The sequence below is a fragment of the Macaca nemestrina genome, chromosome 2, assembly GCF_043159975.1.
Source record: "Macaca nemestrina isolate mMacNem1 chromosome 2, mMacNem.hap1, whole genome shotgun sequence".
Classification (NCBI taxonomy): domain Eukaryota; kingdom Metazoa; phylum Chordata; class Mammalia; order Primates; family Cercopithecidae; genus Macaca; species Macaca nemestrina.
The window spans coordinates 116,575,078-116,601,338 of NC_092126.1; the positions used below are offsets into that span (position 1 = coordinate 116,575,078).

The 26,261-nt window shown below is 42.5% G+C and overlaps 1 protein-coding gene across 6 annotated transcripts in view; it reads right to left on the reverse strand.

Moving 5' to 3' along the window:
* Positions 1-26,261, reverse strand: part of LOC105480565 (Scm like with four mbt domains 1) — a 150,043-nt gene that overhangs the window by 113,944 nt on the left and 9,838 nt on the right. Inside the window, exon 2 of one of the 6 annotated variants that reach the window (XM_071091900.1) lies at positions 6,500-6,591. The exons of the other annotated variants lie outside the window; for them this stretch is intronic. The gene's annotated coding sequence lies outside the window, so the exon portion shown is untranslated. The remainder of the gene's footprint in view (positions 1-6,499; positions 6,592-26,261) is intronic. 6 annotated transcript variants of the gene reach the window in all.

Sequence of the window (26,261 nt, forward strand, 5' to 3'; positions counted from 1 at the left end):
ATCCACTGCTAGCTGGAATCAACTTTTTTCACATTCTAGAAAATGATTATATTACTATATCTGCTCTTGCCAAAATGCTCTCACCATTTTGTTACTATAGATAATAATCTATTAATAGTAAATTTACTTCAAGAAGGAACACAGTTTATTTATAAAGAATCTTTTTTTTTTTTTTTTTTTTTTTGAGACGGAGTCTCACTCTGCCGCCCAGGCTGGAGTCCAGTGGTGCAGTCTCGGCTCACTGCAAGCTCCGCCTCCCGGGTTTACGCCATTCTCCTGCCTCAGCCTCCCGAGTAGCTGGGACTACAGGCGTCCACCACCTCGCCCGGCTAGTTTTTTTGTATTTTTTAGTAGAGACGGGGTTTCACCGTGTTAGCCAGGATGGTCTCGATCCCCTGACCTCGTGATCCGCCCGTCTCGGCCTCCCAAAGTGCTGGGATTACAAGCTTGAGCCACCGCGCCCGGCTTTTTTTTTTTTTTTTTTTTTTGAGACAGAGTCTCGCTCTGTCACCCAGGCTGGAGTGCAATGGCGCCATCTCGGCTCACTGCAACCTCCGCCTCCTGGGTTCAAGTGATTTTCCTGCCTCAGCCTCCCAAGTAGCTAGGATTACAGGTGCCCACCACCACACCCAGCTAATGTTTGTATTTTATTTTTTATTTATTTTTTTTTTTTTTTGAGACAGAGTCTCGCTTAGTCGCCCAGGCTGGAGTGCAATGGCGTGATCTCGGCTCACTGCAAGCTCCCCCTCCCGGGTTCACGCCATTCTCCTGCCTCAGCCTCCCGAGTAGCTGGGACTACAGGCGCCCGCCGCCTCGCCCGGCTAATTTTTTGCATTTTTAGTAGAGACGGGGTTTCACCGTGTTAGCCAGGATGGTCTCGATCTCCTGACCTCGTGATCCGCCCGCCTCGGCCTCCCAAAGTGCTGGGATTACAGGCGTGAGCCACCGCGCCCGGCCATGTTTGTATTTTAAAGTAGAGACGGGGTTTCACCATGTTGGTCAGGCTGGTCTCAATCTCCTCATCCCAGGTGATCCGCCCACCTCAGCCTCCCAAAGTGCTGGGATTACAGGTGTGAGCCACTGCTCTCGGCCAAGAATCATTTTATTTGAATAAACTGCCTTGCAGTTAGGGAGGAAGACAGCTGACACTTAAGTGCTCACTGCAGTAGGCACCATGTGATGTGACACCTCTTCCATCCCACCACCATTTGAAATATTCCCATTTTAAAGGTCAGGAAATAGAGACTCGAAGAAGTTATTTAACTTGTTCGATATCACATAACTAGTAAATGACAGTCAAATCCATAACTAAGTTCTTTTGCCAACATACCGACCTGCCTGCCATTCAAAAATAAAATCTTTACACGTAAGGCTTTTTCCAAAATGGATTTCCTCATCTTCTATCATTTCTTCTTAGGCATTTCACTGAATATCCTAAAGCCTCAATTCAGGAAAGAACTGAGACCACTTCTTAGAAAGTTTTTAGGCCAGGCGCAGCAGCTAATGCCTGTAATGCCAGCACTTTGGGAGGCTGAGGCAGGAGAATCGCTTGAGCCCAGGAGGTCAAGTTTGCAGTGAGCCATGATCACACCACTGCACTCCAGCCTGGGTGACAGAGTGAGAGACTCTGTATTACAAAAAAATAAGTTTTTAGAACCACCACCCAATGAATCAACTGACAACAAGAAACATATCTGAGAGCTTTTACTGATAACAGATCTTCGCAAAAAGTTCTGGAGACCAACAGTACATCTAGTCTACCTTATAAACTGTACAGCGATTTTTACAATATTCTTTTTTTTTTTTTTTTTTTTTTTTTTTTTTTGAGACGGAGTCTCGCTCTGTAGCCCAGGCTGGAGTGCAGTGGCCAGATCTCAGCTCACTGCAAGCTCCGCCTCCCAGGTTCACACCATTCTCGGTCCTCAGCCTCCCGAGTAGCTGGGACTACAGGCGCCCGCCACCTCGCCTGGCTAGTTTTTTGTATTTCTTAGTAGAGACGGGGTTTCACCATGTTAGCCAGGATGGTCTCGATCTCCTGACCTCGTGATCCACCCACCTCGGCCTCCCAAAGTGCTGGGATTACAGGCTTGAGCCACCGCGCCCGGCCCTTTACAATATTCTTTATTTTCGCAACACAAAATCAGGTGTCACAATCCCTGACAGGGGTGAGTCCTAGGCTCTCTTGGGACTATACTCTAAAGGACAGGCCCTCAGTGTGTGACGGAGTGAGTGAACGAATAAAGACACAGCCAGTAAAAATGTTAATACAGCAGAAATAAATTATGAATCTGGAGGACCCCCAGAATGAAAGCATAAAGCAACCTCCCTCAACAAATGTCGTTTTAAAAGCCAGAATCATGTTTGAGTTATATAAAAAGTAATAGGGCTGGGAGCAGTGGCTCACGCCTGTAATCCCAGCACTTTGGAGGCTGGGGCAGGCAGATCACTTGAGCCCAGGAATGGAAGGCCAGCCTGGGCAACATGGTGAAACCTCGTCTCTACAAAACTTAGCTGGGCATGATGGTGTATGCCTGTACTCACAGCTACTGAGGAGGCTGAGTGGAAGGATCACTTGAACCCAGGAGGCAGAGGTTGCAGTGAGCCAAGATCATGCCACTGCACTCCAGCCTGAGTGACAGGTGAGAGAGACCCCTGTTCCAAGAAAAAAAACAAAAAAACAAAAAACCTCACTGTATTTTAATTTGCAATACCCCAAAATTAAAGCTACAAGAATGGTTACCATAAAAAAAAAAGAGAGAGAATAACAAGTGCTGTCAAGGATGTTGAGAAACCAGAATGTAAAATGGTATAGGCAATTTGAAAAAACAGTTTGGCAGTTCTTCAAAAAGTTAAACATAAGAGTTACCATAGACCCAGCAATTCCACTCCTAGGTATATACCCAAGAGAAATGAAGACAAATGTTCACACAAAAACTTGTATAGCAATATTCACAGCAGCATTACTGACAATAGCCAAAATGTACAAACAACCCAAATGTTCATCAACTGATGAGTAGATAAATAAGATGTGACATAGCCATACAGTAGACTATTATCTGGTAGTAAAAACAAATGAAATACTGATACACACTACAATACAGATGAACTTCAAAAACTTTATGCTTAATTAATGCCAGGCCCAAAATACCACAAATTATATGATATCATTTACACAAAATGTCCACCATAGGCAAATCTAGAGAGAAAGTAAGTAAATTAGTGGTTGCCTTAGGCTGAAGAAGCCGGGAAAGGGCATAACTGCTAATGGGTACAAGGTTTCTTTTCTGGAATAATGAAAATGTTCTAAAATTAGATTATCATGATGGTTACAGTACCCTGTAAATATACTGAAAACCAATGAATTGTATACGTTAAGTAGGTGATTCTCCTCTTATTTTTTAAATAAAACTATTTTAAAAATAAGAAAAAGCTTACAATTGTTTGCTTCTCATTTTTCTTCTTCATACAGCAAGGCATGCATGCCGTAGGGAAGACTTATTTCATCAAGAACAATATACTATGGTTTTTCCTTGATTTAGAATACTGTCTTTCTAACACCCTACTTCTAGCAGTAAAAGAAAATAAAGTTGGGAATTTCTAACATTTAGAAAATAGTCATTAATAAATTAAAGGACAAAGTTTAAAAAAAAATGAGAACCTTAAGCTCACACCTCTAACTCCAAAGCAGGAGGAATTTGCTTGGTCCAGCTCAGCACACCAGACACTACTGCACCCTCTGAGCTCTAATAACACTTACCATCATAGCCTTGATCATGGATCGCAGTGCGAACCTCCAGGGATTGCCTCAAGCCAAAAAGACATGTCAATCTAGCTGAGGTCAGGGTGAACATATATTCAACTTTCAAAGCATACAATCAATATTCAACCTTCCCAATGAAGTTGTATCAACGCACATACCACAAGCGTGAATAACAGCTCCAGTGGCTCTACATACTCAGTGACAGTGGGTTTTTAAATTCCTGCAAATCTAGTGAGTGTGTGACATATCCCAGTGTTGTAATTTGCATCCCCCAATTAAAGTGAGACTGAATGCCTTTTCTTATGTTTACTGACCACTGGATTCCCTCTTTTGAGAAGTGCCTTCTCAAGTCATTTCCTACTAGGCTGTCTTCCTTACTTAGATTTGAAGGAACGCTTCACATATTCTGACAGTTCTATATGATTATTTATTCTCCCACTCTGTGGCTCATTTCTTCACTCTCTTTATGGCATCTGTTGATAATGGTTTTAATTTTAATGTAGTCATATTTATCAACCCTTTCCTTTATAGTTAGTGCTTTTTGCCTCTTAAGAAATCCTTCCCCATTCTGAAGCCACAAAGACCTTCTCTTATAGTTTTGCCTTTTACATTGGAAATTTCTATTTTGATTCATATTGGAAAGATCCAATTTCTTTTTATTTTTCCCATCTGTAAAACTGATTATTGTTAACTAGATTTGTCTCCAGTGTCTAGATTTATAACCACTAAGAAAAATAGAAACAAATGAGATCCTCCTTCTGTTGAGGACCTACTATGCTACCATGCTGAGTACTTTATATACAGTATACAAATATATGGTAATTCTGCTAAGTACATTATTACTAGTCCCATCTTACAGAAAATGAAACTAAGGCTAAGAAACACGCCCAAGCTGTTAGAAGATAAAGATGGGATCCATGCCTGTCTAATCTAGTGCCCATAATATTTCTGCACACCATACTACTTTAAGTAAGAATGTGATCTCTGGATAAAAGAGGAAATATTTTCATTTTGAGGATGTTGCAGTCACTTTACTCTCCAGGTCCACTAATATACTGACACTTATTTTTATTTGGCAGTTCTTTTATTAATTCACTCAACAGGTATTTCCTGAGTTCCTATTACCTGCCAGGTACTGTTCCAGGCTCCAGTGATGAAGTAGTGAGCAAAACAAAATCCCCACCCTCTTGGGGGTTTATAATCTAATCAGATCAGAAGTGTAGTCTCCCATGTTTATTCTAACTTAAGTCTTACACAGTTAATAAAGGAAACCTTCCACCAACAGCAGAGTGACAGGACTGCAACATGAAGCACTCTCATGGAGCAAGAAGGAACTTAAAGAGCAACTTGAAGAAATACCAGTATTCCTATGAAAGAACCCCAAGAAATAAAGCATCCCATGCCTCTTCCCTTCTCCTGCAGCTTATACCTTCACTCTTCAAAAAAAAGCAATATAATTATCTTAACGAAATGAGCATGGCTTCTTGTAAACATCTATATACACCTTGTGCTGTTTCTAAATTCTTTTCCTTCTCTATTTAAAAAAGATGCTTTTCAGTGTGTGACACGTAATAATAAACTGCTTTTTCATTAATACCAGCTGGAAGTCTATGCATACTTAGAAAATTGAAGAATGGGCTGGGTGCGGTGGCTCACACCTGTAATCCCAGCACTTTGGGAGGCGGAGGTGGGTGGATCTCGAGGTCAGGAGATCGAGACCATCCTGGCTAATATGGTGAAACTCCGTCTCTACTAAAAATACAAAAATCACCTGGGTGTGGTGGCATGGGCTTGTAGTCCCAGCTACTCAGGAGGGTGAGGCAGGAGAATCGCTTGAACCCAGGGAGGTAGAGGTTGCAGTGAGCCTAGATTGTGCCACTGCACTCCAGCCTGGGCGACAGAGTGAGACTCCGTCTCAGAAACAAAAAAAAAAAGAAAGAAAATTGAAGAATGCAAGAACCAGGCAAGAAAAAGAGTTAGTTCTGCAGTACAATATGAAGGCTAAGAACTTCCTTTATTTTCCCACCACCTGCCTGGATCTGTTTTCATCCTTCAGAGAAAGGAAAATCCCTTCCCTGAAGCTCTAGACACCACCCCGTTTCCCTATTTACTCTGTAACCTAGAACCTTCAGTTAAACCTCATGTTCTACACCCCTATCTACCATAACAGTCCCACAAGATCGATACACAAACAGGCTCTCGTGTTCCTATCTCAATAGTAAAAGAAAACCCCTTTGTGCCCTCCACGCACTTCTCCATTTCTCTGCTTCCTCCTCACAGCAAGCTGTCTCATCTCAGAGCCTTGCCTTCATACGGCATTTCTTCATTTCCTCCCCAATCTGGCTACAGCCTCACCTAACTCACTGGTACTGCTCTTGTCCGGGTCACCAATGACCTTCCAGTTGCTAAATCCAATGGTTCTCTCTCTTATTGTAGCAGACCCTCCATTCTACACAGTAAACTGCCACTTCTCAGAGAATTTTCTTCTCTCAGGTCCTGTGACACTACTTTCCTGGTTGTCCTTCTTCTTCTTCAGCCAATCTTTTTTTTTTTTTTTTTTTTTCCTCTTTAGTCAATCCTGTCTCCTTTGCCGCCTCCTCAAGAATCACAAGCTCTAAAGCTTAGAATTCCTTGGGGTTTGGTGCTCAGTTCTCTTCTTTTTTTCCCACCCACACTGGAATTCTCTTCCCAGGTGATGTCATGCAAATTCATGGGTAAAAATATTATCAATACTCACACCTGTAATCCCAACACTTTGGAAGGCTGAGGAAAAGGACTGCTTGAGCCCAGGAGCTCGAGACCACTCTGGACAACATAGTGAGACTTCATTTCTACAAAAAAAAATTTTTTTAATTAACTGGATGTGGTGGCCTGTATCTGTAGTCCCAGCTACTGGGGAGGCTGAGGTGGAAGGATCATGTGAGTCCAGGAGGTCAAGAGGGCTGCAGTGAGCTATGATTGTATCACTGCACTCCAGCCTGGGCAAAAGAGCATGACTATGTCTCAAAAAACAAATGAAAAAAAGCACACGCACGTGCACATGTGTGTGTGAAATCAATGATTAGGAGGACTGTCACTGGTATATGTGTGGGTGTGTGGGGGTGTGTGTGTGTGTGTGAAATCAATGATTAAGACTCACTCACTGAGTTCCAGACTCACATATCCAACTACTCATTTGGAATTTCCATTTTAATGTTACACGGGCAACCAAACCTTTTTGCTTCTCAACTCAACTCTCCCCAGGTTTCCCCATCTCAATATTACAGGACCAACCTCGTCAAAAACTTAGAAACCACTATTGATGGCTTCCTCATCCTCACCCCGTCCATGAGCAAGTCCTATTGAGTAGCCACCATACATTTTGAAATCAAACACTTCTCTCCATTTTTCACCGTCATCATCCTAGTCCATGTCACTTAGACTATTGCAGCGACCTCCAAACTGTCTCCCTTTCCACATTTGGAAGTCCATTCTCCATAGAGCATACAGGCATTTTTTAAAACACAAAGCAAATCATGACACAATCCTACTTAAAGCCTTTCAGTAACTGCCTAAATAGTAAAATCAAAACTCCTTACGGGGAATACGAGGCCCTGCAAGATCTGGTGTCCCCACTTACCACTTCGGCTTCTTTCCATTCACACTCCCTCCGTTGGTTCCTAGTTCAACACAGACTCCAATCTCAGGGCCTCTGCAGGTGCTCTCCCCATCACCCAGCCTTCTCTACACGACTGCTTCTTGCCTTCCACAGCTTAGTCTAAAACCAGTACGTAATGATTTTTTTTTCTTGCCGTGGCCAGTGAGTACCAAGAAAAAAAAGTAGGCCAGGTGTGATGTAATCCCAGCACTTTGGGAGGACAAGGCAGGTGGATCACCTAAGGTCAGGAGTTCGAGACCAGTCTGGCCAACATGGTGAAACTCCATCTCTACTACAAATACAAAAAGTGGCCAGGCGTGGTGGTGCATGTCTGTAATCCCAGCTACTCGGGAGCCTGAGGCAGGAGAATCGCTTGAACCTGACAGGCAGAGGTTGCAGTGAGCCAAGATAGCGCCACTGCATTCCTGCCTGGGCGACGGAATGAGACTCCATCTCAAAACAAACAAAGAAAAAACAAAAAAGAAAAAAAAAAAGGAAAAAAGAGATTTTTCACTCTACTGAACACATCCCCATCTTATTTTCTAACATATCAGTCAGATTTCCTGCCTAGCATTTATCAAAATTACTAGATTTTACTTATTTCCTTACTGGTTTATTATCTCCCTACCTTCCTGCAATACAAGCTTTTGTCTTTTTGGGGTAGTATATTAAAGCCAATACATGTTTGTAGAATGAATGGCGGAAAGAACAAGGTGAGGATGGAAGAAGGAGGGAAAAGGGGAAACCAAGAACAGAGAACACATTTCCAATCTATACCCAGGCTTCCACCCAGAGTTTTGTAATACAGGCTTTTCCATACTAAGTAAAAGCAGAGGCCAGGCGTGGTGGTTCACTCCTGTAATCCCAGCACTTTCAAAGGCTGAGGCGGGCGTGTCACCTGAGGTGAGGAGTTTGAGACCAGCCTGGCCAGCTGGGCATGGTGGTGCATGCCTGTAATCCTAGCTACATGAGAGGCCGAGGCAGGAGAATCGCTTGAACGCAGGAGGCAGAGGCTGCAGTGAGCTGAGATTGCGCCACTGCACTCCAGCCTGGGCAACAAGAGTGAGACTCTGTCTCAAAAAAAGAAAAAAGAAAGAAAGTAGAGGTCCCCTATTGGCTACATTGAGCCTAACAGTAATATAAAACAATATATAATAAACTTAATCTATTCATAAAGGACATCTCTAACAACAATCTTTTTTACACTCAGTACATTTCTAACGAAAGATCAAATTCAGTTGTCACTTCTCTACAACTAGTCTTGAGAATAACTAGTGTGTACCTAAATTTGCTGAAGTAAATCTGGAGACAATTTTGCTTAAAACCTAATGTCAAGGAGAGGAAAAGGTAATACAAAACTCACGTGCTTTATGCCTACCCTCACTAGAAAATGTCTCTAGGAAAGCAAAATGTTAAAGCTGGGTGATGTGTAAATTGGGGATATATTATATTATCTCTACTTCTGTGTTATGTTTAAATTTTTGTATAATAAAGAGTTAAAAAAATAAAAGTAAATGCCTCTATGAAGTCAAAAGACAGCAAGTATCTGTGGGTCACAGATACACTCCTGGCTCAAGTGCACTCTGTTGCCATTTGGAGATTTAATTTAAATCAGTTGATGGTTGCTAACAGTGTCTTCATAAGTCTTATGACCTAAGGCCTTCACCAGGGCCTTTGTGAGAGAATCGGAGGATACAAGAAAGCAGGACTCCCCTTTCGCCTGCTCTATGTCACAGCCTTCCACCCCCAGCACCACCAGCTCAGCCCCTTTGTATGGGAGTCTCCAATAACCACAGCTCAAAACAGCAACCACAGGGAAAAATAAAATCATTTACAAGGGGAAAAGAGAAAAAGCACACAGAAGGGGAAAATATTAATACATTATTTTTGCTTAAACTCAAACCAACCATTTTCCCCTAGAATTCGGATGAGGTAATATTTCTTCTAAGGTAGCACTTCAAATTCAGGAAGGGATTCATAGAAGACTAAATGCAAAAACAGCAGAGGCCAGCCACCCCACCCAATAAAGTTTCTTCTCTCAAAGATTCCTCACCGCACTCTAGGATTCATCTATGGCATTAAATAAAAAGTGGTTAACAGGTGAAAATTAAGGCCTCACTAGGTGAAACAAAGAACAGAAGAATCTAAGCTATTCTAGCAGGTGTTTGTTTTCTACTGTAGAAACAGCCTAGTTGGACTGGGTGTGGTGGCTCACACCTGTAATCCCAGTGCTTTGGGAGGCCGAGGTGGGCAGATCACTTGAGCTCAGGAGTTGGAGACCAAACTGGGCAACATGGTGAAACCCCATCTCTAGTAAAAACACAAAATTAGCTGAACATGGTGGCATGTGCCTGTAGTCCCAGCTACTCGGAAGGCTGAGGCAGGAGAATTGCCTGGGCCCAGGAGGTAGATGCTACAGTCATTCATGATCACACCGCTGCACTCCAGCCTGTGCGACAGGGTGAGGTGCTGTCTCAAAAAAAAAAAAGGCAAACATAAGACGCTGTTTCTATAAACAACAAACAAATAAATAAATAAATAAATAAATAAATAAATGAATAAATTCATTCTCCAGAATGAAGAAGCAAAATACACTATAGATATACAGTAGAATATTATTCAGTCTTTAAAATGAAGGCGATTCTGACACGTTACAATGTGGATGAACCTTGATATTAAGCTAAGTGAAATTAGCCAGTCAGTCACAAAAAGACAAATACATGACTCCACTTATACGAGGTACCTAAAGTAGTCAATTTCAGAGAACTGAAAAACAGAATGCTGGTTACCAGGGCGGGGTGGAGCAGGGAATGGGAAGTTATTACTTAACAGGTATGGAGTTTTAGTTTTACAAGATGAAAAGAGTAATGGAGACGGACTGTGGTAATGGTTGCACAACACTATGAACATAGTCATACCACTGAACTGTACACTGTACTGTAGTTAAGACAGTTTTATGAATGCATTTAATACCACTAAACTATATATTTAAAAATGGTTAAGATGCTAAGTTTTATTTTGCCACAATAAAAAAATTTAAAAAACAAAATGTTGTCATCCCTAATAAATAGCTTATTAATAACTTCATGTCAAAAATCATGTAGTTACCAACCAAGTATGTTTAGATTTTGGTGTCCTTGTTCATAAAGTGAGAACAGGAAAAAAAGAGGAGCAACCCGACCTTTAAATGACAGCAGAGCCCTGAGTAACAGATGACTCTAATTAGATCAGGAGAGGTCAATGTGATCCTTTAGGTGACAGAGATCTAATCTGGGACACAGTTGGGCCTAAACACAGATTTACTCAACTCAAGGAAATGAGCACTTAATCACACAAAGAGATCAGGGCCACAGTGAAGATACGTTTCCTGTCTTGTTCCATTTCTAGAGGCTGAGTTCAGTTTTGTGGTTCAACACATGGATATGACTAGGCTAAACTGGGATTTAATTCTTAGCTTTCTTACATTTCAGTCATGGTCTAAGATCTCACTCTGTGTTATTATTTGGTGGCACAATCCACACTACTCAGTTTAATTTGTTCTACATCTAAATTTATCTCCATACATGAATTAAATAAATACCATCTGTGCTAGATAGTGTATGCTGGTACTTAGTCCCACATCTACCCTTCCAGACTCTCCCTGCATCATCAGGCCTGAAATCTACATTTCCAAACCCCCCTGTCAGCTGTGCTCCCATTAGGCTCCGGCAGCAGCACTGGCAGGAGTACAGGTTCCTGCTTGGCTGCAGCGAACTACAGCAGCATCAGTGAGAAATGGGGGTTTATGGGCTCTGGTTTGTTCTTTCTCTCCCTTTTGTTCTTTCAGCCCTTCCTTTTGTAAACAATCCCTAGAGTTACATCCCTCTTGAATGAAACACCTGGAGTGGTTTGCTGACTAGACACTCACTAATAGCCCACCATATTCAAAACTTACATAACTCATGGGCCAGGGTGGGGAGCTATGCTATGAAATATTCACTCATCCATTCATTCAACAAATTTTTAGTGAGCAACTACTATGGACCAGATGCTGTTGTAGGTACTGGAGATATAGTAGGAAACAACACAGACAAAAATCCTTGTCCTCAAGGAGCTTATATTCTAGTGAAGGAGAGGCAATACTCAGGACAAATAAATCAAACACATAGTGTGTAACACAAGTGCTAAAATGAAAAAAAATTAAGCAGGGGCAGGGATATGAAATGTTGGAGAAGGGTAAAAATTTTAGATACACAGGTCACTGAGGTGATTTTGGGGGGGTGGGAACCCAAAGAGGAAAGGGAGCTAGTTACTCATGTAACTGTAGGAAGAGCATTCCAGACAAGGGAAGATATGTACAACAGTCCTAAGGAAGAAGCCTCCTTGGCATGTTCCTATGTGGAACAGAACAGGCAATGGGGAAGATATCTGAGAGATGGGGAGGGCCGGCCATGAGTGTCTTGTTGGCTATGATAAAGGTTTTAGCCACTGCAGTAAATTCTGAGCAGAGTAACATCATCTGACTTACTTGTTAACAGGGTCGTTGTGTGTCAACAACAGACTAAAAGGGGCAAAGGCAGAAGTAACAGGGAAAACAGCTAAGAGGCTCCCAAAATAATCCAAGTCAAACTGAATGATTGCTGGGACCAATGTGCTGATGCTACTCAGAGGATGCTAAGCAAATTCTGAATATATTTTGAACTCCTATCTGGGACTTAAAAAGTCAGAGGCCGGTCCAACAATCTCGCTGGAAATCACACAATAGAAACTTCGATGGGACTCCTACGAGGTGTAAGAATATAACCAATATTATAGAATTATTTAATTATATTTGTCTAAAGCCATTATACTGTTTATGTTTTGACATTTAGCCAAATATAAGAATATAAAGGCTTTAGCCATTATATATAAGAATATAAAGTATACAATGACTTTACCCAAAAATAAATAACTGCAAATTAACATTCTCCAAGTTATTATAGGAGAAAACTAATGTATAACATGCCAGAGTCATAAAATGTTTAATATTTTTATGTAAGTATTATAGAAACAGTATAGAAATATATAAGTACCTATAAATCCAGCTTTTATTAAACTGGTCAAATTAGAGAAAAAAATGACCCTCTTAACTGTATTTCCAAGAGGAAAATTATCAAAATGTATATTTTCTAGAGAGCCAATGAAGAAAGAAATTTAGAACTAGAAAAAATCTGGGAGTCCCATTCCCTTCATTTTTGGACTAAAGTAATAAAGCCCAGACATAAATGAAGCCTGGTCATTCTTCAAGCATCAAAACATATTTCAGGCTGGGTGCAGTGGCTTATGCCTGTATCCTAACACTCTGGGAGGCTGAGGTGGAGGGATCACTTGAATTCAGGAGTTTGAGACCAGCCTGGGCAATGTTGGGGGACTTTGACTCTACAAAAAACTTAAAAATTTTAAAAATTAGCCAGGCATGGTGGCACACATTTAGGGTCCCAGCTTTTGGGAAGCTGAGGTGGGAGGTCACTTGGGCCCAGGAAGTAGATGATTCAGCGAGCCATGCTAGCGCCACTGCACTACAGCCTGGGTGACAGAGAGAACCCTGTCTTTAAAAAAAAAAAAAAAAAAAATACTGTGATGGAAATATTTCTAGAATATATTTTTACTTCCCTATCTTCTCAAAACAGAGACTCCTAAACACACTTCATCCTTGCCTTGGTAACTCTGGTCTCTTTAAAGAGCAACTATATACCCAGTCCAGGTGTGATGCTGGACTTTGCTAACTGCTGCCTTCACTATGCAGCCCTAACAATCTCTACTCATCTTGCTCCCAGTTGATGGTGTCTGATCTATATGGAAGGTTGGAAAACAGTTAAGAACCACACATCAGCTTTGGTGCAGGAGCTTTATAGCAATTATTGTCAGCACTTGAAAACTGATTTTGCTTGCTCTCAGTGTTGGGCTGTGTTTTGAAGAGATAATATTGCATACAAATGGATGGATAAGTGATGAAAGCACACTGCTTTAGAAAAAGTTCTACCCCCACATGCAACTGATCACCTTACAGAAAGTGTAGTGTTAAATTATTAAAAGCAAAATTAATTATCTGAAAAAATATTAACACCATAAACATCACCACATGAAAACGCAAACTGCCACAGTAATGCTTATGTCTCAAGTAACAGCTTACAAGTATCAATAGTAAAGTAATAAGCTATAATAAAAAGGCACTTCATCTCTTCAAAACCTGCTCTCCCACCAAAATTCTCCAGTAGTTAACATGAACTAAATTTTTGGTCCCTTTCCTAGCATTCTACCAAAATCACTTCAATTTTTAAAATAATAAAAATATTTTATTGTATTAGAAAGATTCTAAAAACACGCAAAACCGTAAGTCAAGACAGCAAATGACTTACACATAACCACTCAGTGAGGATAGTAAGTCTCCCTTAGCAATTAAAGAGCAAACAGAGGAAGTCAACGGAGAATACAAAGTAAAAAGGCTGAGGCCCTTTAAGGATATGCTGGAATTCCTGCCAAGCTGCATGTCACCGCCACAAGTTAACAGAGTTTACCCTCCCTCCCTGTGCCCCCGATAGCTGCTCATTGCAGCTACAGGTGGGTCCCACAGTTGCCTACAGTCCTAGATGTAACAGCCCAGAGATCTGCGTGGTTGGTTCTCAGCTGCTTCTACTACTCTCAAAAAGGAAGAGTTGGCAAGAACCTCGCCAAAATTAAATAATAGTTTTAGAAGGAGGCAGCGCTAAAGATAAAGGCTTGAGAAGGGATTTTTTTCTTCCTTTAGAGACAGGGTCTTGCTCTTTCCCCGGACAGGCTAGAGTACAATGGTGCAATCACAGCTTATTGCAGCCTCGACCTCCTGGGTTCAAGCAATCCCCTTCAGCCTCCCAAGTAGCTAAGACTACACAATCGTGCCACCACACCTGGCTCATTTTTAAATTTTTTGTAGAGATGGGGACTCGCTAGGTTGCCCAGGCTGGTCTCAAACTCCTGGTCTCAAGTGATCCTCCCGCCTTGGCCTCCCAAAGTGCTAGGATTATAGGCATGACCCACCATGCCCAACAGGGAATGGAATTCAAAAGAAAATTTCAGGGTTACTTTCTTATTTTACACTAGATGTTTCCTCTATTAAGACCCGAAATTTTTACCTTATTAGAAATTCTTACACTAATAATACAACATATATTCACAAATCACTAACTCCCTGCCCTTTACTCCCACAAAAATCCTTTCTCAAAACAAAACTCTACAAATGTTAGCCCATTCCCACACTCCCATCAAAACACCTTCCGTAGTAGATGCTTTACACTTTTTTGACAACACTTAAACACAAGTTCTGTATCATTTCCTGTCCTGGTACTATAAGCTTAGGGAACTTACTCAATTTTGCATTCCCTAAACCCCTGGGCACCACCGCTTCACGTCACAGCTATTTAGTGTCTGCTAAATGAATTACTACGGTATCAGATCATGGCACCTCCAATTCACTAATGAGAAAATGTAACTTTTTAACACAGCAATAACATTTCTACCTCCAGGAATACTGTCATTTTCATGGAGAAGAAAATTCAGTGATTCAGTGCCTGCCATCTGCCCCAGAGGTCAGCTATTTCTGACAAGCCCTAGTGTGCGCATGAGCCAATCAGGCTGCAGCTGCCTTTTTTAACAGGCATGGATGGAAGAATGAGAAAGGTCACTAAAGCAGAGTCCTTGTGTAAATTCTGGATGGAAGAATGAGAAAGGTCACTAAAGCAGAGTCCTTATGTAAATTCATTAGGCAACATCCATAGGAAATTTGCTTCCTCTTCAGTCCTATTAAAATCCTGTGAAATTAAAACATGCCTTTAAGCCATTGTTTCTTCCCCCTGTTCTTTAATCCATTTATGCTGGAGGTTGCAAATTTGTGTGAAAAATCACACCTTGGTGATGACCTTGAGCGCTAGGATATAAATAACTCCCATAAGCTTAGCGTTCCAGTAATGGAACACTAGGCATAAATGGGTTAAACTTTGGATAGTCCAACTTGCCAGGGTACCCCATTGTTTACAAAGCCTTTCACAGTACAAAAAACTTGATTAACCCTAATAGCCTGCTGACCTCTACGGTTATTTCTTTTTCTCAGAGCACTTTTTTTGAGACAGGGTCTTGCTCTGTCATCCAGGATGGAGTACAGTGGCTCAAACACAGCTCACTTGTAGCCAGATTCAAGCGATCTTCCTGCCTCAACACCTGAGTAGCTGAGATTATAGGTGCACACCACCACACTCCACTAATTTTTGTATTTTTTGTAGAGACACGGTTTTGTCATGTTGTCCAGGCTGGTCTCGAACTCCTGGGCTCAAGCAATCCACCTGCCTCGGCCCAAAATGCTGGCATTACAGGCATGAGCCACCACACCTGGCTTTCAGACCACTCTTGAAGGCACCTTAGTTCCATAAAACTTGTGTTTTGACATCCAGTGTGATACTGCTTCTTTGCCACAAATTCAACTTTACAAGTCACATCTCTTTGTCTGCCTTCATGGGTCAAAACTACTTACTAATTGGGCATGGTGGCACATGCCTGTACCAGTAGTCCCAGCTACTCGGGAGGCTGAGATGAGAAGACAGCTTGAGCCCAGGAGCTGGAGGCTGTAATGTGCTCATGATCATACCTGTGAATGGCCACTGCATTCCAGTCTGGGTGACACAGCAAGACCCCATCTTAAAAAAAAAAATTACCTGCTAGAACACAAAATAAATGGCAGAAAGAAGGCCATAGCAGAGCAAACACACAACTCAGAAACACCCAGTCTAGCACTCAGTGGCTGGAAATGCTTGCAGGGAAGTGCACAAGTGCTCTCAAAGGGGACCTGCCTGCCTGTCACTGGCTCGGTGTGCACACCCTCTGAGCAAGTCATAAGAGTCATGGGCTAGGCCAGGTGCAGTATCTCATGTCTGTAATCCCAGCACTTTGGGAGGCCAAGACAGGTGGATTACGAGGTCAGGAGATCAAGACCATTCTAGCTAACATGGTGAAATCTCGTCTCTACTAAAAATACAAAAAGATTAGCCGGGTGTGGTGGCGGGCGCCTATAGTCCCAGATACTCAGGAGGTTGAGGCAGGAGAATGGCATGAACCCGGAAGGCGGAGCTTGCAGTGAGCCGAGATCGCACCACCGCACTCCAGTCTGGGCGACAGAGCAAGACTCTGTTTAAAAAAAAAAAAAGGGGGGGGGGGGGTCATGGGCTAGAAATGTACTACCATGGGGGGAAAAAAAAGAATAGACTGCCATGAATTGTCACACTTTTTAGGAAGACATTTTACAGAAAATGGCAGTATGCAGAGTGTTATTGAAGGGGTATAAATATATGCTCTGAGGGGTATTCTGAAGTTCTTTTAATGAAGGATAATAACTAAGAGCTTGGACTACAAAGGCATATATAACACTGTAAGATTCAACTACAGAATGCCTCAAGATTCCAAACTCAGTTTCTTTAGACATTCTGCACCAGAACAGGAGCATCATGTTTAAAATTCCTTACCAAGTAGCCCAGGTAAAAACCAACTTTTAAAAACTTAGCTGTATTTCCGCCAATGTACAAAAGAATACCACCCAAATCCAGAAATTGATAGAATTTGTTAATCCTTGCTGCTGCAATTTTCTCAAAACAAAAATACAAAAGCAACTATCTGAATTCATAACAAGCAGCACACATTCAGGCCTTAGGCTTCAAAAGCACGATCAACACCTCAGTAGTCTGAAGACAACTTCAGATGCTTTAGTCTCCCAAGACTCAGTCGGGGATTCTGCCTATGCCATCCTTCCACAACATGGGGTGGGTGGAGGGTGGGGAGAATGGGAGTGGTAGAAGGCCTCTCCATGACTCTCTACCTCCAACTCCTCTTACTCCACTGCACCCAGCTTCTCTACCTTCTGCATCTTGGGGGCAGGCAGGCTGGAGAACAGTCTACCCCCACAAATACACTAACTTACAAAAAATAAACCACTTTAAGTATTAGAAATACTAACAGAAAAAAGCACTTTTAAGTATTAGAAAACCTTTCTTAATCCAAGCAAACTCAATTGTCATTAGTCCATGGTACTGTTTGTAGCAGCAAAAAACTTAAAATAACCCAAAATATACATAAATTTGGAAACAACTAAATAAATTAAGGTGCATCCATGCAATGAACTACTAGGCAACCACTAAAAAAATGCAGCAGATCTATGTGTACTTGGATATATCCAAGATATTTTCAGTGAAAAGAGCAAAGTGAAAAGCAATGTCTAAAATATACCACCACTTGAGTTTTTTTAATGTGGATGAGGAAATATACGCTTTACACACATAGAATGTTTCTGTAAAAATACAAAAGAAACTGGGAATAACAGTGGCCTACAGAAGGGACTGAGGAACTAGGGGCTTCAGTAAAAAGGAATACACTCTTTTTTGATATTCAAAAAAATTTTTACTATGTACATGTATCCCTGTTTAAAATGTTTTAAAGGCATACTTAAGTCTGTGATTATGATTTAAAAAAATAAAGCAACAGAAGAAAAAGTAACTCCTATTAAAAGTGATGTCAGCCGGGCGCGGTGGCTCAAGCCTGTAATCCCAGCACTTTGGGAGGCCGAGATGGGCGGATCACGAGGTCAGGAGATCGAGACCATTCTGGCTAACACGGTGAAACCCCGTCTCTACTAAAAAAATACAAAAAACTAGCTAGGCATGGTGGTGGATGCCTGTAGTCCCAGCTACTCCGGAGGCTGAGGCAGGAGAATGGCGTAAACCCGTGAGGCGGAGCTTGCAGTGAGCTGAGATCCGGCCACTGCACTCCAGCCTGGGCGACACAGCGAGACTCTGTCTCAAAAAAAAAAAAAAGTGATCTCATTTTTCTTAACTATTTCTAAAGTCTTTGTGGCACAATTTGAATTCAGTAAAACGGGGGAGAGTGGAGGGATTGGGAGTTTGGAGAGGTTCCTTCCACCCTCCTCCTTTAAAATTATAGTAACTTTGAACTGGCCATAATGCTAAAAAAAAAAAAAAAAAAAAAAAATCTACTTGCTTCCCCAACAAAAATATTTGGCTCCACTGTAACCAACATTTAAAAGATACAAATACATTAGCAAGTCTGTGACTAAAGTTCAATTACATTTTATATGCTAATATGAATGCTAATCATATTTTTATGAGTCAACAGTTTTACATAAGATTATTTTGTTTCTAAACCAACAAAGAACTTTAGAATTCGTGAAGCGTCCAAATTACCTAAACTCACTCCACTCAAGCATCAGTTCAGTAAAACACTAAAGGGTTTTCCCCCATAGCTTCAAAATTCCCAATCGTTCTCCATTTCAAGCACGATGGGGGGCAGGGGCAAGGGAGACAGCAGGCAAAGCCTAAGCCTGTCCAACCCTCTTCAAGCTCTGTAGATGGCTCCTCCTGGTTTCAGGGATCGCGGTTCCTCACATAGATATAGCCATCATCAGCATTCCCACATTAAGTGCACTGACTGCATTAACAACAGTGGGAAGCAAGTGGCTCCACCGGCTTGGATTCTGAAGCTCAACCTGCGGCCCATGCACCTGCGAATAACAACAAGCTCTCTCATCAGTCACACAGGGCAAAGGAAGTGGAGCTGCCCCGCCCCGCACCCACACAGAACCAGACTGCTGATTGCCTCTTTGTAACTACTGCCACAAAAAGTAAAGCAAGTGCCCTGCAATTGGATTTTTACTAATGGAAATGCATTTGTCGAGAATCCAAAGATGCTCAGTTATCTTGGAGAAAAGTTATAAAATAACATGATCTTCAAAAATGAAGATGAGGAAAGGAATTTTGCCAACTTAAAACATTCATCAAAATAGATACTTAAAGCAGCAAAATATGACAAAATACTAGTTCCTGATTTTTAAAAAACCTGAACATTCAGAACTAAAACTATAACACTATAAAAAAAAAAAGTGTCCAAGAATAGGAAAAAAATATTTCTTAATAATGTATAAATTGGTTATTTATTCATACCTCTATTTACATACACGTATTTGCCAGGTGCTCAGTACCAGGATGCTATGGTGATTAAAATACAGACACAGTCCCTACCTTCAGAGCTTACAATAGTAAATGAACACAAGGAATAACGCATTGGTATGTAGTTTATCTCTTCCACAAGGGACAATTAGAAAAAACATCCTGGGAGTAGGTTCACAGATTTTAATATTCTCTATAGAGTGGCTTTAAAGCATTTTATGATAAATTACAATTAAAATATTAAAACAAGCTAAAAATAAAATATTTCATATAGTGAAAAGTGTCACCAAGAAAATCAAACAATGGTGAGAAAAAAGTGCCTCTGGAATGGAGGTAAGGATATCTAGGGAAGGCCTCACTGAGCTGAACCCTCCATGATTAAAAGGAACTAAATGTAGCAAACTTGATGTGCGGCCAGCTGGACACAATGGTTCATGCCTGTAATCCCAGCACTTTCAGAGCCCAAGGTGGGTGGAATGTTTGAGCTCAGGGGTACAAGACCAGCCTGGACAACATGGCGAAACCCCATCTCTACTAAAAATACAAAAAGTAGCTGAGCATGGTGGTGCATGCCTATAGTCCCGGCTACTTGGGAGGCTGATGTGGGAGGATCTCTTGAACCCAGGAGGCGGAGGCTACAGTGAGCCGTGATCACACCACTGCACTCCAGCCTGGGTGACAGAGCGAGACCCTGTTACAAAAAAAAAAAAAAAAATTGATATCCTTGGGATGGACAGAAGACCCATGTGGGAAAGCAAGTGGAAAAGTGGTAGAAGTGGGCAGGGAACAAGAAACAAAGAGTATTGTAGGCCACACAAGGAGTTTGGATTTTATTCTACTTACTACGGAAAGCCACTGGCAGGCTCTGAGCCTGGAAATGACAAGATGAGATCTCATTAAACATAATCATTTCTTGTTTAGAACATAATACATTTTCAAATAGAAATAACATTATAAGTGGATATGTTGCAGTATTGCTTCCATGCCTTCATTCAGCTATAATTTATTTAGTGTCTCCTCTGTGCTAGGCTGTGTGCAAGGAATAAATAGGAATAAAATAGCTAGGAATAAAATAGCATCTCTGACCTTGAGCTCACAGTTTAGTAGAGATGAGAAACACTGAACAAATAATCACAATTGTAATACTTTTAAGAGAGGAATATGTGGAACGCTGTGAGTGCCCAGAGCAAAGCGTGGTCAATGCAACCTGAGGGAGTCCAGGAGGGAAGGCTTCACAGAAGCCCTGGGCCTTAAAGGACAAACAGGGATTTCTTGAGCAAAAATTCCCCACACCCGCCGGGCGCGGTGGCTCAAGCCTGCAATCCCAGCACTTTGGGAGGCCGAGACGGGCGGATCACGAGGTCAGGAGATCGAGACCATCCTGGCTAACACGGTGAAACCCCGTCTCTACTAAAAATACAAAAAACTAGCCGGGCGAGGCGGCGGGCGCCTGTGGTCCCAGCTACTCGGGAGGCTGAGGCAGGAGAATGGCGGGAACCCGGGAGGCAGAGCTTGCAGTGAGCTGAGGTCCGGCCACTGCACTCCAGCCCGGGCGACAGAGCGAGACTCCGTCTCAAAAAAAAAAAAAAAAAAAAAAAAAAAAAATTCCCCACACCCAAGCCCCTGACAGAATACAAGAAAACTTGAGGCCTACCAAAGACTCTGCCTTTTGAAGTATTTATGGGCCAGGTGCAAGAGCTCATGTCTGTAATCCCAGTGCTTTGGGAAGCTGAGGTAGGAGGATCATTTGAGGCCAGGAGTTCGAGACCAGCCTGGGCAACAGAGCAAGACCCTGCCTCTACAAAATTTTTTAATAAAATTTATGTTTTTTTTGAGGCGGAGTCTAGCTCTGTCGCCCAGGCTGGAGTGCAGTGGCGTGATCTCAGCTCACTGCAGCCTCCACCTCCCAGGTTCTGGCAATTCTCCTGCCTCAGCCTCCAAAGCAGCTGGGATTACAGGCACATGCCACCACGCCCAGCTAATTTTTGTATTTTTAGTAGAGACGGGGTTTCACCATGTTGGCCAGGCTGGTCTCAAATGCCTGACAAGTGATCCACCCACCTCAGCCTCCCAAAGTGCTGGGATTACAGGTGTGAGCCACCACACCTGGCCCCCAATTTTTTTAATACTAAGTTTTTTTGCAGCCATTTTTATCCCCCTCAACTACAAGCTTTTATCAAAATTCTGAAACAGAGATTTTGAAAACATTCCAAATACTCTCCACTTAGATTCAAACTTTTTAAATTTCCTGATTTTCTTTATCTTTCTATATACACAAAGATTTACACACACACACACATTTTGTGACCCATTTGAAAATGCTGAGGATATCATACCTCACCCTCTAAATTCTTCAGCTTGCATCTCCCAAGAATAAGCACATTCTCCTTTATGTATAAATAACTACAACGCCATTATCACACCTAAAAAAAAAAAAAAAAAAAAAAAAAAAAATTGGCCAGGCCCAGTGGCTCATGCCCGTAATCCCAGCACTTTGAGAGGCCAAGGCAGACGGGTCACCCAAGGTCGGGAGTTCAAGACCAGCCTGACCAACATGGAGAAACCCTGTCTCTACTAAAAACACAAAAAATTAGCGAGGCGTGGTGGTGCATGCCTGTAATCCCAGCTACTTGGGAGGCTAAGGCAGGAGAATCGCTTGAACTCGGGAGGCGGAGGCTGCAGTGAGCCGAGATGGCGCCTTTGCACTCCAGCCTAGGCAACAAGAGCAAAACTCCGTCTCAAAAAAAAAAAATTCCTTAATATCATCTATTATCAGGTACCTCTTTTTTTTTTAAGTACAAAGGACTTTGCCGAAAATTTTATTGAAGGAATGTGTTTTAATAAACTGGTTAGATTTATTACCTGCATTGCATTTTGACATTTTTAAAATGTAATAATACTTTATAAAATTTAAGTTAAGGAATCTTTCCTTGGCAAGATTCATCACTGGCACGGGCATGGTGGCTCATGCCTGTAATCCCAAGACTGTGGGAGGCCCAGGCGGGCAGATCACTTGAGGTCAGGAGTTCGAGACCAATCTGGCCAACATGGTGAAATCCCGTCTCCATTAAAAATACAAAAATTAGCCAGGTGTGGCGGTGTGTGCCTGTCTATAATCCCAGCCACTAGGGAGGCTGAGGCAGGAGAATCACTTGAACCAGGAGGCGGAGGTTGCAGTGAGCCAAGGTCACACCGCTATACTCCAGCGTGGGTGACAGAGTCTATTTCAATAATTAATTACAAATAAATTTAAAAAATTAAAATTAAAAACATATTAAAAGAATAATTGTGGACCAGGCGTAGTGGCTCATGCTTATAAACCCAGCACTTTGGGAGGCTGAGGCGGTTGTATCACCTGAGGTCAGGAGTTCGAGACCAGCCTGGCCAACATGGTGAAACCTTGTCGCTACTAAAAATACAAAAATGAGCTGGGCATAGTGGTGGGCGCCTGTAATCCCAGCTACTTGGGAGGCTGAGGCAGGAAAATCGCTTGAATCCAGGAGGCAGAGGCTGCAGTGAGCCAAGATCGAGCCACTGCATTCCAGTCTGGGCGACAGAGTGAGACTCCGTCTCAAAATAATAATAATGATAATAATTTTGTTAATCAAATATACCAAAAAGTGTGACGGCGGTCCATGCGAGACTGACATTTTGGGAGCATTGCCTTAGCAGAAGAACACCCTAAGCAGATGGAACACGGCAGGAAATGATTTACAGGTGAGTGGGTTGGTGAGGCTGTGGAGGCCATGAGAGAGAGGGATAAGCTGGACAAATGGACTGGGCCTGAGCGCTTCAAGGATTCCGCATGCCTTCCTGAGGAGTTTGGACTTTACCCGGCCAATTGTGGGATTTTATGTGACTAAAATCAAGTTTGTTTAGAAAGCTCTACTTGGCCTCAGTGTAGCTGGATGGATGGGAGAGTGGGGAAGGTAGGGAGACTATTTGGAAGCAACAGAACAAGGTTTGTATTTTTCACTGCACATATGTAAGATTTTAGTTTTATGGGTTGTATAAGCCTACTGTATTGATAAATGAACAAAACAAACACAGTAAAACTAAACAAAGTTTATCTTGAAAATGTTCATATTGGTAGAAATGCAGCTTTCAAGAGTCAGCAGAGACTTAAGTAAATTTTTTTTTAAATGGAGTCTCACTCTGTTGCCCAGGCTGGAGTGCAGTGGCACCATCTCGTCTCACTGAAACCCCCGCCTCCCAGGTTCAAGTGATTCTCCTGCCTCAGCCTCCCCAGTAGCTGGGATTACAGGCACGTGCCACCACGCCCAGCTAATTTTTTTTATTAAAATTGATGGGGTTTCACCATGTTGGCCAGACTGGTCTCAAATTCCTGGCCTCAAGTGATCCGCTCACCTCAGCCTGCCAAAATACTGGGATTATAGGCGTGAGCAACCGCGCCCAGCCAGAGACGTAAGTAAATTTCGAAAGGAGCCCTTCAGCACTTTTGACAGTCTCAGCATTTGATGAAGCTAACTCTTTTTAATAACCTAGTTTCACTTTCCAAGGTGTCTTTCCTTTTCCTTGGCAAGAGTCATCACTGGCACTAGTTTTACATTTATCAGTTACAATCAAAATTTAAATTTCCAAAGGAAAAAAGTGGGGTACAGAATAGATAAATGGTTTAAAACATACAGCATGCCCTCAAAGCAGTGCCGACAGCAACTCTGAGGAGCTCCATTCATGCAGAATCCATGAGGAAGGCTGCTCCAAGAGCCAGCCGCCAGTCCTGCCTGGGAGGAGAGGGAAGCAGAGAATGTCCAGCTATCCAGCCGTAGGACGGGATGCTGGCCCTTCACCCCCACTCCACTAGGAGGACTCTCATTTTATTTTACTTATTGGGCTTCCTAGAAAGATTTCATTAGAACAAGGGGTTCCACAACTTTAAAAACACTTGAAAACCAAGGAGTCAGAACTGTACGTTCTAACTCCAAGGTTGGTAATTCAAGAATAAGACCTCACGTTCCACAGGAAAGCTGCCAGTGGACAAAACAAACACCATCGCTGAGGAGCAATGTAAAGAAAGAGACCTGGGCAAACAGGCCTACTAGAGGACTGGCGCATTTGGGATAGAAGGAGAAATCATATTTTGGATCCATGGATTCTGAGGTGCCAGTGTGGCACCCAACTTGGAAGCCCAATGGGCAGGGATATAGGGGTCTTAGAGGAGCACAGGAACTAGACAAACTCTAAATGTGGACAACTTCATTGAGAGAGATGTAAACAGAAAGAAGGGAAGGTCTTAAAAGGTTACAAAAGGCAAAGAGAAAGGTCTGCCTCAATAAACAGAAAGAAGGGAAGGTCTTAAAAGGTTACAAAAGGCAAAGAGAAAGGTCTGCCTCAAGACAGAGCTGTCTGGAGAACCTGAATTCTCCTCCAAGGTAGTCTATAACCAGGAGCAGAGAGAGGAACTGGCTGGAAGGCTGCAGGTGGCTTGTAGGGCCACATTAGGGAAAGAGGGAAAGAACAAAGTGGATTGGCTAGGGAGCAGCTCAAAGATTAGACAGTGGGTCCAGGCCTGAAGGGGCTGGAACTCTGGGAGAAAATGAAGGTCACAATGAGATAAAAGATGAGGCACAGGGAGAACAGAGAAGCTTCTCAAGTAGGCTGTAGAGAAAGAATACCATACCAGAACCCAACATTTCACCAGCAGACTATTCCGGAAAGCACTCCTGTCACACAAAGTCAATGGAAAGCCAAAAACAGGAGTAAAAGTCAATGGCTAGGAGAGGAGCTAGGGTGGGGGCAGTTGTGTCTTACTGTCCTGGCTGGCTGCAGGAATCATGCAGCCCTCCTCAAGCACTTGCTGCAGAAAAGGAAGACTCTCCCTAGAAGGGGAGGCCAAAAGAGCCCACCCAGCCCTCTGCTTCCCTTGTCACAGCCATTCCTGAGAATGGAGCCTGGAAACAAAGAAAGTCATTTGAAGCTCTTCTCTGTTGATTGAGGAGCCCAATTGAATACTTACAGGAAAACTGGGTACAGATAATGCCTAGGAGAAGATCTAAGCCTGTTTCTCAATTTGCATACGGTGTTATTCATATTAACGATAAGGAAAACTATGTTTTAAGTGCACCTATAACTTGATTGAGGACTGGAAAGCCAACATTGAAAGAGAAATAAAATTAAAATAATAAATATTAATTACATTAAGAGGTCAAGCGATTCAGATGTTTTAATACCATCATAAACACCTGTAACAACAATAATACACCCAAAGTTTCTCAAATTTCTGTCTTTAGCTAGACCACCCAACCCTGCTCATTTTGCTCAATGATAAAAATGAAACTCAGGCTGGGCATAGTGCCTCATGCCTGTAATCCCAGCACTTTGGGAAGCTGAGGCTAGAGAATCACTTGAGGCCAGGAATTTGAGACTAGCTTGGACAACACTGAGAGACCTCATCTCTACAAAAAATGTTTTAAAGGACCGACGCAGAGGCTCACGCCTGTAATCTCAGCACTTTAGGAGGCCAAGGCGGGCGGATCGCCTGAGGTCAAGGGTTCAAGACCAGTGTGGCCAACATGATGAAACCCTGTCTCTACTAAAAATATTAAAAAGTAGCCAGGCGTGGTGGCAGGCACCTGTAATCTCAGCTACTCGGGAGGCTGAGGCAGGAGAATCACTTGAACCCAGGAGGCAGAGGTGGCCGAGATCGCACCAGCGCACTCCAGCCTGGGCAACAAGAGCAAAACTTCGTCTCAAAAAAAAAAAAGTTTTAGGCCGGGCACGGTGGCTCAAGCCTGTGATCCCAGCACTTTGGGAGGCCGAGTTGGGCAGATCACAAGGTCAGGAGTTCAAGACCAGCCTGGCCAATACGGTGAAACCCCGTCTCTACTAAAAATATAAAAATTAGCCG